The sequence below is a fragment of the Engystomops pustulosus genome, chromosome 10, assembly GCF_040894005.1.
Source record: "Engystomops pustulosus chromosome 10, aEngPut4.maternal, whole genome shotgun sequence".
NCBI classification, from domain to species: Eukaryota; Metazoa; Chordata; class Amphibia; order Anura; family Leptodactylidae; genus Engystomops; species Engystomops pustulosus.
Window position 1 is genome coordinate 56,165,360 of NC_092420.1, and position 13,425 is coordinate 56,178,784.

At 41.2% G+C, this 13,425-nt stretch overlaps 1 long non-coding RNA gene across 1 annotated transcript; it reads left to right on the top strand.

The window, feature by feature from the left end:
* Positions 1 to 5,838: 5,838 nt before the first annotated feature.
* On the top strand, positions 5,839 to 7,518 carry LOC140104706 (uncharacterized). The gene is made up of 3 exons (XR_011850384.1): positions 5,839 to 6,158; positions 6,455 to 6,692; positions 6,979 to 7,518. It is a non-coding gene; the product is annotated as an uncharacterized lncRNA (long non-coding RNA).
* The last annotated feature ends 5,907 nt before the right edge of the window (positions 7,519 to 13,425 follow it).

The following is a 13,425-nucleotide window of genomic DNA, read 5'->3' on the forward strand; positions in this document are numbered from 1 at the left end:
AATGTGTAATATATGTATTTGCCCCTACAGGTGAATGATCCAATTAGGCCCGAATCATTAAAAAGGTGAAAATTTTCCTATAAATGTCACTTTACCCCTAATTTATGTAAGCCACAAGGGATAATATATTAAATAACCCCAAAAAAGGTGTAAAACTATTTCTCCCGAGTGTAGAAGTACCCCACATGTGCATATAAAATGCTTTATGGGCGCACAGTAGAGGAAAAGAGGGATGTTTGTCTTTTAGAGGCCAAATTTGTAAGAAATCCTTCACATGTGTCAGGATACATTTGGAGAGACGTAGTGGTACCAAAACAGAGGAAAACCCGAAAAGTGACCCTAATTGTTGAATGTACACCCCTTGGGGAATATAGCAAGGTGTAATATGTGGTGTAGTGTAATACATGTGGTGAAATGAGCATTTTGAACATATAGGTGGTTTCCAAATATGATGTGCAATGGAGTCCAAGATGGAAATTGCAATTATTTCTGGAAAGTTCAGTGCCCGTTATGTGGCGCCCCTTATGAGATAAAGGAGGGGTATAGGGAGCAACGGGACATAACAGTTGTTACAATTATTCATTTTACCGAAATTAATTCACAATAGGTTGGGCGTGAATTGTGAATGTCTAGTGTATAAGGAGGTAGAATATACCAGGGGACCAACTAAACTTTTGTCACTCTGGAGTTGTCGCAGGTCTCTTAGTAGTATGTAGTGTCCATCCTAACTTCTCTTTTGGAACAGACTCTTTATTGAGTCCTACCATTAGAAGCAGCAGAATTCACCGGGAAAATGCTGTCCTGGAACATCTAAACCAGAGGTACTGGGGCCCCGTCCTTCTTGTCCCAATATTAGTTTCCTAATATCTTCCTCTTGAAAACAGAGAAATGATACGGCAGGACATGCACATTGGAACAGCTCGTAAGAATTGTACAGCGTAATCTGTACAATGTGCACGGCCCGCACTTTTGTACCATATCTTGGTTTTACGTAGGGAAATTATCATGCATAAGACAATGGGGTTAAAATAGATGCACAGATAATCCTGCAGAAAAGAATGACAAAAAGAAAGTGAAAAACAAATACCATACCAAATCAGAACACACATGGGAAGTTGCCCCGACACGTGTTTCGCTATGAGCGCTTTATCAAGGGGAGTGTAGGAGAAGAGGGACTCATGGGTATAAAAAGGGAAAGCGGACCAATGGAATAGTTTGTACACACCTGAATTATGAAAGTGTCTGAGTGCAGTGAATGTCCGGACCGGAAAGGAGCCGCACATACAAGTAGAACGGTCCGGCTAGCTACATTGCACGATTACCCAGTGCGCATGCGCAGGATTTCCACAGTGTCGCGAGATTTCGGTCTCGCTGGAAAAGTGGCGCACGCGCCGAAAAAGTGGCGCACGCGCCGAAAAAGTGGCGCACACGCAGAAAAGTGGCGCAGATCGTACAACTATGTTGGGAATACCAGGTAAGTATGAAACCAGACGCATGATTATAAAGAGAGGACCAAAACGGCCACTAAGGGTAGAATAGATCGAGGAGTGATATAAACATGGACCAAAAGATATATCAGTAAGATAAAATGGCCGGTGGTCAAACCATGCCTATATGAAAAAAAGTGCAAAAAACATGAAAATGGTCCAATGTAATTTGGATATGTGGAACATAATAAAGTGCAGGTGCTATAAAAATACATCAACAGTAAAAATGACACAAGAATGTGGCAGTTAATAATACACAATAGGCATAAAGTTTGAGAGCTGAGAATATATAAAAAATAAAGTGCTGCAATGAATAAAGCTACAATACTATAAGGTGCAAGACGGTATAGAGATGAGGTAAAAAAGTAGAATATACCTATGACATTGCAATGAAGACTGATATAGTTCATACAAAAGTGTATCTATATACAGTAATATACAACAAGAACCACATAGAAGGAACAAATTCCAATAAATTGCGTAGGTTATGATAGATCAAGCCGGCATATGCATGTCGGAAAAGAGTACTCCTTATGGTAAACGACGAGTGAAGTGAACACACAGTGAAGTGCCATGCAGTGAAACACACGTGATGATGATGATAAAGGTAGTGGGAAGGGCAGTATGGTAAATGGGGCCAAGGTCAAACTCCTAAAATATGCAGAACGGGAGGTCCAAAATTATTCCTGAAAGAATAAAGAAAACATGTGAAAGACCCACGAGTCTAAAGACAACAAACAAAGTAATAATGCAGAAGAGAATTTAAAAATTACATTAAAAGAAAACCTACACTTAAAAGGGGACCCAGTAAGGAAAGTATGATTACAAGAATGGCGCAAAGCTCAAGTTCTCGTTGAGACCCCATGGGGTGACGGTGTTCAGAAGGTAAATCCATTTTGTTTCTCTTTGTGCCAACACCTTTCTCCAGTTCCCACCCCTGGTATCAATCAAAACCCTATCTATGCCTCTCACCTTCAGTTTTGATCCATCGCACTGATGCCGTTCTTTAAAATGGCGGGGGATGGTCTTCAACTTGTTCAGGTCTGCCTCTTCTCTAGCGGCTTCAATGCCCAGTACGTGTTCCCGAATTCTACGCCGTAGTTCTCTTGATGTGAGACCTACATATATCAGGCCACAAGGGCATGTGGCAAAATAAATCACCCCGATGGTCGTGCAGGTAATCGTGTGCGTGATCGTGTATTGTCTTTGCCTAGTGGAATCAAAAAAAGAGGTGGTAGTCTCAACATTCACACAGGCCACACAGTCACCACAAGGTCGACACCCCCATTTGGGACCCCGAGAGCCAAATATATTGCCGCACGTGGGGCTATTATAGGTGCTCCGAACCAGAGAATCTTTAAGGTTTTTGGATCGGCGGTACGTAATGGACGGATTGGTTTGGATATACTGTTGGAGAGTCTGGTCAATCCTTAGTACCTGCCAATGTTTCATCAAAATACCTCGTATTGTTTCCCACTGTGAGTTGAAAGTAGTGATAAATCTCACCTTGTTATCCTGTTTTTTGGGTTTACATTTTGGAGCTAGAAGATCCTCTCGTTTTATCCTCTTTGCCCGTTGGTATCCGCTTTCAATTGAACGATTCGAGTAGCCCCGTTCTCTGAACCTCTGTCTTAAATCATTTGCTTGAATCTCAAAGTTCGTCTCACAGGAGCACAGTCTCCGTATTCTGAGGAACTGACCGATTGGGATACTGTCTATGAGTTTAGGAGGGTGTGAGGAGCTTGCGTGGAGTAGTGTATTACTTGAGGTCTCTTTCCTAAAGACATCAGACACGATGTTGCCATGGTCATCTACATCAAATAGAATATCCAAAAATTCAACTCGTTTCCTTCCCACCTTGTATGTCAATTTTATATTCTTCTCGTTGTTATTCAGCTCCTGTATAAACTCGTGAAGTTCGTATTCAGATCCTTGCCATATCATGATGATGTCGTCAATATACCTAGCGTACAAAAGTACATTGTTAACCAAATTGGAGGGATTAGTGATGAAAACTTCTCTTTCCCACAGCCCCAGGAAAAGGTTGGCATATGAGGGGGCACAAGCCGCCCCCATAGCCGTTCCCTGGAGCTGTAGGTAGAGTAGGTCACGAAAAAGAAAAAAATTATGTGACAGTGCAAACTCCAATAATGACACCAGTAAGTTCGCAAAGTTTGGGTCAATGTTTGAGGTTTCCAGAAAAAATCTGGTTGCCGCTATACCGTCAGAATGGCGAATAGACGTGTATAACGACTCAACATCACAAGTAACGATAGTCATGGTTGGATCTAAATGGATACCTTGAAATTTCCTCAAGGCATCCGTGGTGTCCTTCAAATAGGATGGTAAGGTTTCAACCAAAGGGCGCAGGTGGTAATCGATCAATTTGCATATAGGTTCACAGAGACTATCGGTGCCGGAGACGATCGGACGTCCTGGAGGACTGTTGAGGCGCTTATGGACCTTTGGAAGTAAATAAAAGGAGGAAACCTTAGGGAATTTGGGAACAAGTACATCCATTTGTTTTTCAAGTATAACATTGTTCGTTACTGCTTCCCTAAGGATTCCCACCAGTTCGTCCCTAAATTTGGCCAAAGGATTAAAGGTAAGTCTTCTGTAACAGGTATTGTCCCTCAGCTGGCGAAACGCCTCTTTTTCGTAGTCCTTGGTTGGCCACACTACCACATTTCCCCCTTTATCTGAGGGTTTGATAACCACTTCTGTCAACTTACCTAACTCGGATATGGCTTTGCGTTGTACATTAGTGCAATTGCTGAAACCGCCAAACCTCGGTATCCGTTTAAATTCCTGTGTGACTAATTTAACAAAAAGGTCAATGTTAGGAAAGTGACAGAAGAGGGGGAAGTTCCTAGAACGAGGTGATAGGGAGGGTGGAATTATACCTTTCTTTGGGGGACCCTCCTGTTCCTCCAAAAGGTCCTCCAGCGCCTGTAAGGCCAGATGTTCATGGTCCTCTGGGGATCTTGCAGCATCTTTTTCATGGAAGATTTTTTTGAAAGCGAGTTTTCGGGCAAAGAGGTGTAGGTCTTTTATTGCTGTAAAGCAATCGAAGCTTTCAGTTGGAGAAAAGGACAGACCCAAAGACAAAACTTCCATTTGAGACTTAGTGAGTTCTATATCAGACAGGTTAATTACCTTTAATGTAGATTTTCTGCCATCCGGATCTCGATCTCCTCGAGCCCATCTCTTCGGCTGTTGTCTTTGGTACGGCTCAAATCTCCTTTTGTTACCTCTTCTGGGTCTCCCTTCCGACCCCTCCGAGGATAACTGAGAGGTAGCACCTAAGGAAGACAAGGAGGAAATAGAGGGACTCCGATTCTGAAGTCCAGATTTCGGGTTTTTCCACTTGTATATTTTGCCTAAGGTGAAGTCTTGTAAGTCACGTTGGAACTTCCTCGTTTTTTGGGTCTTGATCTGTTTTTCCCATGATTTAAATAGTTCGTCAAGTTCCAAGGAAAAAGCATCGAGCTCAGTATTCGGCAACAATTGCTTAACTGATATCTCAATTTCATTGATCTCTTTATCCAGTTTCTCAAGTTGCTTAGTGTTTTGATCAATAATGAGCTGTATAAGTGTATGTGAGCTTTGATTACAAGCTTCCTCCCACTTGGTGCAGAACACCTGGTCGTCCAAACCGAAGGATGGAAAAATTTGGACCCTAAGTCCTCTTGGGATCAAATTTTTCAAGTTATAATTCTCCAAAGACAAACGGTTCCACCATAGTTTAGTGCGGCGATGTAGTAAATTTTTAAGGGTTTGTTTCAATTCCTTACTTTTTTTAGCGTTTGGGTCCTCATTGTGTTCATCCAGAGTGCCAAAGACAGCATCTGCTTGAAGACGCCACTGAGATTCTCGGGCTCGAAAATCCATTGTTACAAAACAAAAAACATCTGTAAAAATACAGGAATTTAGAACACCAACAGAATTTGATAGACCTGATATATGTGGACAATACTGTCGGCCACACTCGGGTCCCAATACAAAACACTAATAATTTGACCAAAAAGTGATGTAACACTTACAAAGAATAAATGTAAAAAATTACCATCTTTATTAGTAGCATACAAATAATCAAGACACACAATGGGTGAACTACAATGGGTTAAAAGCCATGTGTGGTACAATAAATAATTATATCCATATATATAGGTAGGTAATAAATTTGTCATATAGCATAGCCCCAGGTACGCTAGGTATATTGACGACATCATCATGATATGGCAAGGATCTGAATACGAACTTCACGAGTTTATACAGGAGCTGAATAACAACGAGAAGAATATAAAATTGACATACAAGGTGGGAAGGAAACGAGTTGAATTTTTGGATATTCTATTTGATGTAGATGACCATGGCAACATCGTGTCTGATGTCTTTAGGAAAGAGACCTCAAGTAATACACTACTCCACGCAAGCTCCTCACACCCTCCTAAACTCATAGACAGTATCCCAATCGGTCAGTTCCTCAGAATACGGAGACTGTGCTCCTGTGAGACGAACTTTGAGATTCAAGCAAATGATTTAAGACAGAGGTTCAGAGAACGGGGCTACTCGAATCGTTCAATTGAAAGCGGATACCAACGGGCAAAGAGGATAAAACGAGAGGATCTTCTAGCTCCAAAATGTAAACCCAAAAAACAGGATAACAAGGTGAGATTTATCACTACTTTCAACTCACAGTGGGAAACAATACGAGGTATTTTGATGAAACATTGGCAGGTACTAAGGATTGACCAGACTCTCCAACAGTATATCCAAACCAATCCGTCCATTACGTACCGCCGATCCAAAAACCTTAAAGATTCTCTGGTTCGGAGCACCTATAATAGCCCCACGTGCGGCAATATATTTGGCTCTCGGGGTCCCAAATGGGGGTGTCGACCTTGTGGTGACTGTGTGGCCTGTGTGAATGTTGAGACTACCACCTCTTTTTTTGATTCCACTAGGCAAAGACAATACACGATCACGCACACGATTACCTGCACGACCATCGGGGTGATTTATTTTGCCACATGCCCTTGTGGCCTGATATATGTAGGTCTCACATCAAGAGAACTACGGCGTAGAATTCGGGAACACGTACTGGGCATTGAAGCCGCTAGAGAAGAGGCAGACCTGAACAAGTTGAAGACCATCCCCCGCCATTTTAAAGAACGGCATCAGTGCGATGGATCAAAACTGAAGGTGAGAGGCATAGATAGGGTTTTGATTGATACCAGGGGTGGGAACTGGAGAAAGGTGTTGGCACAAAGAGAAACAAAATGGATTTACCTTCTGAACACCGTCACCCCATGGGGTCTCAACGAGAACTTGAGCTTTGCGCCATTCTTGTAATCATACTTTCCTTACTGGGTCCCCTTTTAAGTGTAGGTTTTCTTTTAATGTAATTTTTAAATTCTCTTCTGCATTATTACTTTGTTTGTTGTCTTTAGACTCGTGGGTCTTTCACATGTTTTCTTTATTCTTTCAGGAATAATTTTGGACCTCCCGTTCTGCATATTTTAGGAGTTTGACCTTGGCCCCATTTACCATACTGCCCTTCCCACTACCTTTATCATCATCATCACGTGTGTTTCACTGCATGGCACTTCACTGTGTGTTCACTTCACTCGTCGTTTACCATAAGGAGTACTCTTTTCCGACATGCATATGCCGGCTTGATCTATCATAACCTACGCAATTTATTGGAATTTGTTCCTTCTATGTGGTTCTTGTTGTATATTACTGTATATAGATACACTTTTGTATGAACTATATCAGTCTTCATTGCAATGTCATAGGTATATTCTACTTTTTTACCTCATCTCTATACCGTCTTGCACCTTATAGTATTGTAGCTTTATTCATTGCAGCACTTTATTTTTTATATATTCTCAGCTCTCAAACTTTATGCCTATTGTGTATTATTAACTGCCACATTCTTGTGTCATTTTTACTGTTGATGTATTTTTATAGCACCTGCACTTTATTATGTTCCACATATCCAAATTACATTGGACCATTTTCATGTTTTTTGCACTTTTTTTCATATAGGCATGGTTTGACCACCGGCCATTTTATCTTACTGATATATCTTTTGGTCCATGTTTATATCACTCCTCGATCTATTCTACCCTTAGTGGCCGTTTTGGTCCTCTCTTTATAATCATGCGTCTGGTTTCATACTTACCTGGTATTCCCAACATAGTTGTACGATCTGCGCCACTTTTCTGCGTGTGCGCCACTTTTTCGGCGCGTGCGCCACTTTTTCGGCGCGTGCGCCACTTTTCCAGCGAGACCGAAATCTCGCGACACTGTGGAAATCCTGCGCATGCGCACTGGGTAATCGTGCAATGTAGCTAGCCGGACCGTTCTACTTGTATGTGCGGCTCCTTTCCGGTCCGGACATTCACTGCACTCAGACACTTTCATAATTCAGGTGTGTACAAACTATTCCATTGGTCCGCTTTCCCTTTTTATACCCATGAGTCCCTCTTCTCCTACACTCCCCTTGATAAAGCGCTCATAGCGAAACACGTGTCGGGGCAACTTCCCATGTGTGTTCTGATTTGGTATGGTATTTGTTTTTCACTTTCTTTTTGTCATTCTTTTCTGCAGGATTATCTGTGCATCTATTTTAACCCCATTGTCTTATGCATGTTTACTTGGGGCTATGCTATATGACAAATTTATTACCTACCTATATATATGGATATAATTATTTATTGTACCACACATGGCTTTTAACCCATTGTAGTTCACCCATTGTGTGTCTTGATTATTTGTATGCTACTAATAAAGATGGTAATTTTTTACATTTATTCTTTGTAAGTGTTACATCACTTTTTGGTCAAATTATTAGTGTTTTGTATTGGGACCCGAGTGTGGCCGACAGTATTGTCCACATATATCAGGTCTATCAAATTCTGTTGGTGTAGGGAAATTATCGCCAAGTGTTGCTCTTATTCACCCTAGCGATGCCCATTGTGACGAATATTGCTGCTTTTGGCTGGACCATATCGACCAGCAAATAGCGGCAAACATGGACAGAGGGGGGCAACAAAACCCCTCTGGACCGCAAGGCAAAATTGGTGGCTGTCAGGAACAGCCGCCACCCTGCCCCGATCACAGTGTCTACAGACATGGTGATCGGTATTACTGACGTCATAAGTAAATTCGCTGCTATTGGCTCGTCTGAATTGATGAGCCAGTAGCAGCGATAATAAACTGGGGGTGTGTGGGGGGGACGTAACCCTTCTGGTCCATGGGGCAGGATGGATGGCTGTCAGGAACAGCCGCCGTTTTACCCCGATCAGTGAACAGCCGCCGTCTTACCCTGACCGGTGTTGGAAAGTCACTACCCGCCGCACTGTTCTATAACAACGTTCGTTGGGAATAGGCTATACAATCTTTATTTATTTTTTAAGCAATTTAGACAAATAAGGGCTTATTTTTTGCGAGACAAGATGCACTGTAAAAAAAACTTAATTTTAGTGGGTTTTTAGCTTATTGAAGAAATTTTATTAACTTTTTACGTGTGGAGGAAAATAAAATCATCAATTCTTGTTTTGGATTTTTAGCATTTTTTTGGGGGGTTGTTCACTGTAGCATAACAATAATATATTATTTTTATTCTACGGATCACTACGATTACGGTGATACCTCATTTATATAGTTTTATTTTTATTTGTCCAATTTTATTGAAGGAAAACTAGAATAGAAAAAATTGCATTTGTTTTAGTATTGCCATTTTTATAGTGGCATAATTATAGTATTTTTTGGTTTACGGAGCTGGTTGTAAGCTTATTTTTTGCGTGACAAGTTGCTCTTTTTATCGGTATCATTTTGGTGCTTGTAACTTTTTCGGATCACTTTTTAGAACATTTTTTGTAAAGCAATTTGATAAAAAGTTTTAATTTTTGGCAAGTTTTTGGTTTTTTTTTTTTACCACGTTCACCGAGCGGGTCCAATTATGATTAGGATTTATTGTACAGATTGTTACGGACGCAGCGATACCAAATAAGTGGGGTTTTTTCGTGATTTAGTGTTTTTTTATACTTTATTACTTGTGTAAAGGGAAATGTGGTGTTTGGGGGGACTTTCACTTTCTTTTATTATTTATTTTAATTGTAAAAAACCTTTATTTATTTATTTTTACTTTTTTTACAGTTACTGTCATCTAAGCTTGAACAAGTGATCTTCTGATCACTTGTTCAAGCTTTTTTACAGGTTACACAGTGCAATACAGATGTATTGCACTGTGTAAATTAAGACACTGAGCATGCTGCGCATGCCCAGTGTCTTACAGCCGGGTCCTGCCAGGAGGCACGGACCCGGCACCGAGAGGAGGATCGCGCAGCCCCGGGCACCGGCAGTCCCGGGGCTGCGATCGGAGGAGCGGACCCCCCCGGTAAGCGCCGCGGGGGGGTCCGATTCGCATTTAATTAACTTTAAATGCCTCTGACACGCCGCGGTCAGCGCGACCGCGGCGTGTTAGGGGTTAACACCCGCGATCGGAGAAATCTCCGATCGCGGGTGTTAGAGGCGGGTGTCAGCTATAACATATAGCCGACACCCGCAGCTTCTGGCCCCGGCTCCGTTCAGGAGCCGGGGCCAGAAGCTTGACGTAATAGTACTGCATTTTGCGGGAACGCACCTCCCGCGATGCAGTACTATTACGTCAAATGTCGGGAAGGGGTTAATATTAGTACCTGCATGTCCATGATATTTTGGACAGGACTGCAAAAATGTTTTGCCATAGTTAGATAACAAAATCATAGTTAGATTTAGAAATACAAGTTTATTACCCTCTTTGAGACCCTCCACCAGAGCCACTAGTAGGAATTTTGGGGCTCCTGACTGGCAAATTTTATGCGGCACCACATGAACATTAGTTTCATCCCTCTTATTTTATAACACCATATTTCAAACATATGTTTAAGAACTTATTAATTAGCTAAATTAACTGAAGTAACTAGTAAGAGAGGCTGCTATGCTACATATTACAGAGGTTGGTCACTCCTAAAACATACATTTCATGTAAATTGCCTTTACTTCCTTAATAATAATCTCTGAATGTTCAACAATAGATTCATCATCCCTGAGGCTTCTTCTAGTGCTGTCTGTAAACTCTCTGTGGATTTTTGCTCACTTGTCTCTGCACTGATAAATAGGAGGGACCTGCAGCAGGAGATGATGACTCCTCCTCCTCCTGACAGGTGCTGCTCTCAGTAAATAGCTTGCAGTAATAACTAGATAATAAAGGTGCACAGGGTCGGACTAGGGTGCCAAGGGCCCACCAGTGAAATTAATTCTGGGGGCCCACCAACTGCTTCATCGATATGTGCGAGCCACCCCCATGTATATTTTCATTGCATTTCTGAACGTGCTGCAAATGCAAGGTGTGAATGCAGCCTGTGGACATGTTCACACATTGCGTTTTTTGTTGCTTTTTGAACGCTTTGGAAATGACGATCTGTTCCTCTTCCATTTGAATGTGTGAACGCAGCCCAGGCTTTCTGCACACTACACTTGCACAGGCTCATTTGCATACAGGCTTTCATCCAGGTGGCAACATATTGCGATGCAGCTATATTGCTGTAATTGGTAGGACGAGAAGCAAATACAGTAAAAAAAGGTCAGTGGGACCCCTCGTTTTTACAATCTGCACTGAGACCCCACTGATCAGTATGTCAGGCCCTATCCCGTGGATAGGGCCTAACTTGTCTTCGTGGAAAAACCCCTTTTAAGACATTTTTTTTTGTACCAAAGGTTCATTTTTTATATAAAAACTGAATAAAAGCTTTATGAATTTGGTGTCCTCGTGATCACACTTACCCAAGAAATTAAGAGGATGTATGATTTGGAGCATACAGTGAAAGCCGTACATACGTAGCCCACAAAAAAATGGCATAAGTAAGTTTTTTTTGTCAATTTTACCCCATTGGGATTTTTTTTTGCTTTCCAGTACATGGCATAGAATATTAAATACCATCACTAGGAAGTACAATTTGTTATGCAGAAAACAAGCTTCATACAGCTCTGTACATGGAAGTAACACAGTTATGGATTTTTAACCCCTAGGCGCACCAGGACGTTATAGTACGTCCCCGGGGCTAGATGCTTAGCGCACGGGGACGTTCTATAACGTCCTGCTTCTGGCACCGGCTCACGAACGGAGCCGGTACCAGAAGCAGCGGCTGTCAGCTGTACTAGCTGTACTGCGCTAACACCCGCGATCGGAGCCGGCTCCGATCGCGGGTGTTAACCCCTTACACGCCGCGGTCAAATATGACCGCGGCGTGTAAGGGTGTTTGCGCTGTGGATCGGATCCTCCGTGCCGCTTACCGGGGGATCCGATCCACTTCTGGGCAGCTCCGAGGACTGGCATGTGCCCCGGAGCTGCCCGGTCTCCATGGCAGCCAGACCCCTTCCGGGTCTGACTGTAAACTGTCTGAGCATGCGCAAGCTTGCTCAGACAGTTTACACTGCTCTACAATAAAATAGTATTGTAGAGCAGTGTATTGAACTTAAACCAGTGATCAGAGCATCACTGGTTCAAGTTCAAGTATGTATAAGTAAAAATATGCAAAAACACTTAACACTACACATTATAATAAATAAAAAATAAATACATAAAAATATAAGCCCCTAAAATGTCACTTTCCCATAAAAACACTTAATAAAGTATAAAAAACACAAAAACACAAAAAACCCCGCATATTTGGTATTGCCGCGTCCGTAACAATCTGTATAATAAAACAGAATCGTTACTGGACCCGCACGGTACACGCCGTAGAAAAAAAACGCAAAAACGTTCCGAAAAAAGATAATTTTTAATTAATACCCTATAAAAAAATGCTCTAAAAAGTAATTTAAAAATGTTATGCACTCCAAAATAAGCCCACTAAAAAGAACAACTCTTCTCGCAAAAAATAAGCCCCTAACCAGATTTGTCAGCCGAAAAATAAAAAAGTTATGCATATGAAAAGATGGTGATGCTAAAATGAACAAGATTTTCTCCAAATTGGTTTTTATTCAGTACAATTGAATAAAATACACAAAACCCCCACATATTTGGTATCCCTGCGTCCGTAACAATCTTTATAATAAAACAGAATCGTTATTAGATCCGCAAAGTGAACCCCGTAAAAAACAAAACAAAAAAAAGCTCCAGAAAAAAGATCATTTTCAATTAATACCCTATAAAAATGCTATAAAAAGGGATTTAAAAAATGTTATGCACTCTAAAATAAGCCCACTAAAAAGAACAATCCTTCTCGCAAAAAATAAGCCCTTAAACAGATTTGTGAGGCGAAAAATAAAAAAGTTATGCATATGAAAGACGGTGATGCTAAAATTAACAACATTTTTGCCAAATTACTTTTTATGCAGTAAAAATGGGAAAAAAATAAAAAATCTATATAAATGAGGTCTTTTTGTAATCGTGGCGACCCATAGAATAAAAATAATATACTATTTTTATGGTATGGTAAACAGCCAAAAAAAAAAACCCATAAAAATCTTCCTGAAAAGTGATGATTTTCATTTCCTCCACCAACAAAGAGTTAATAAAATCTCACCAATTAGCCTATAGATTCCCCCAAATTACGTACCAGAAAAGTGCATCTCATGTGGCAAAAGAAATAAGCCCCTATAGGTCCACAATAAAAAAAAGAAAAAAATTATAGCCTGTACAATGTGACATAGCAAATCTGATCTGGATGGCGCCTCCTTCCCTTCTATGCCCGGCCGTGCGCCCATACAGCAGGTTACCACCACATATGGGGTATCCGTGTACTCGGGAGAGATTGGGTAACAAACTTTGTGGAGCCTTTATTCATTTAATCCATTGTAAATGTTTAATTTTCCACCCAAAATGGGTGTATTGTGAGAAAATATTACAATTTGGAGACTGCACCTCCATTTTGTTTTAACC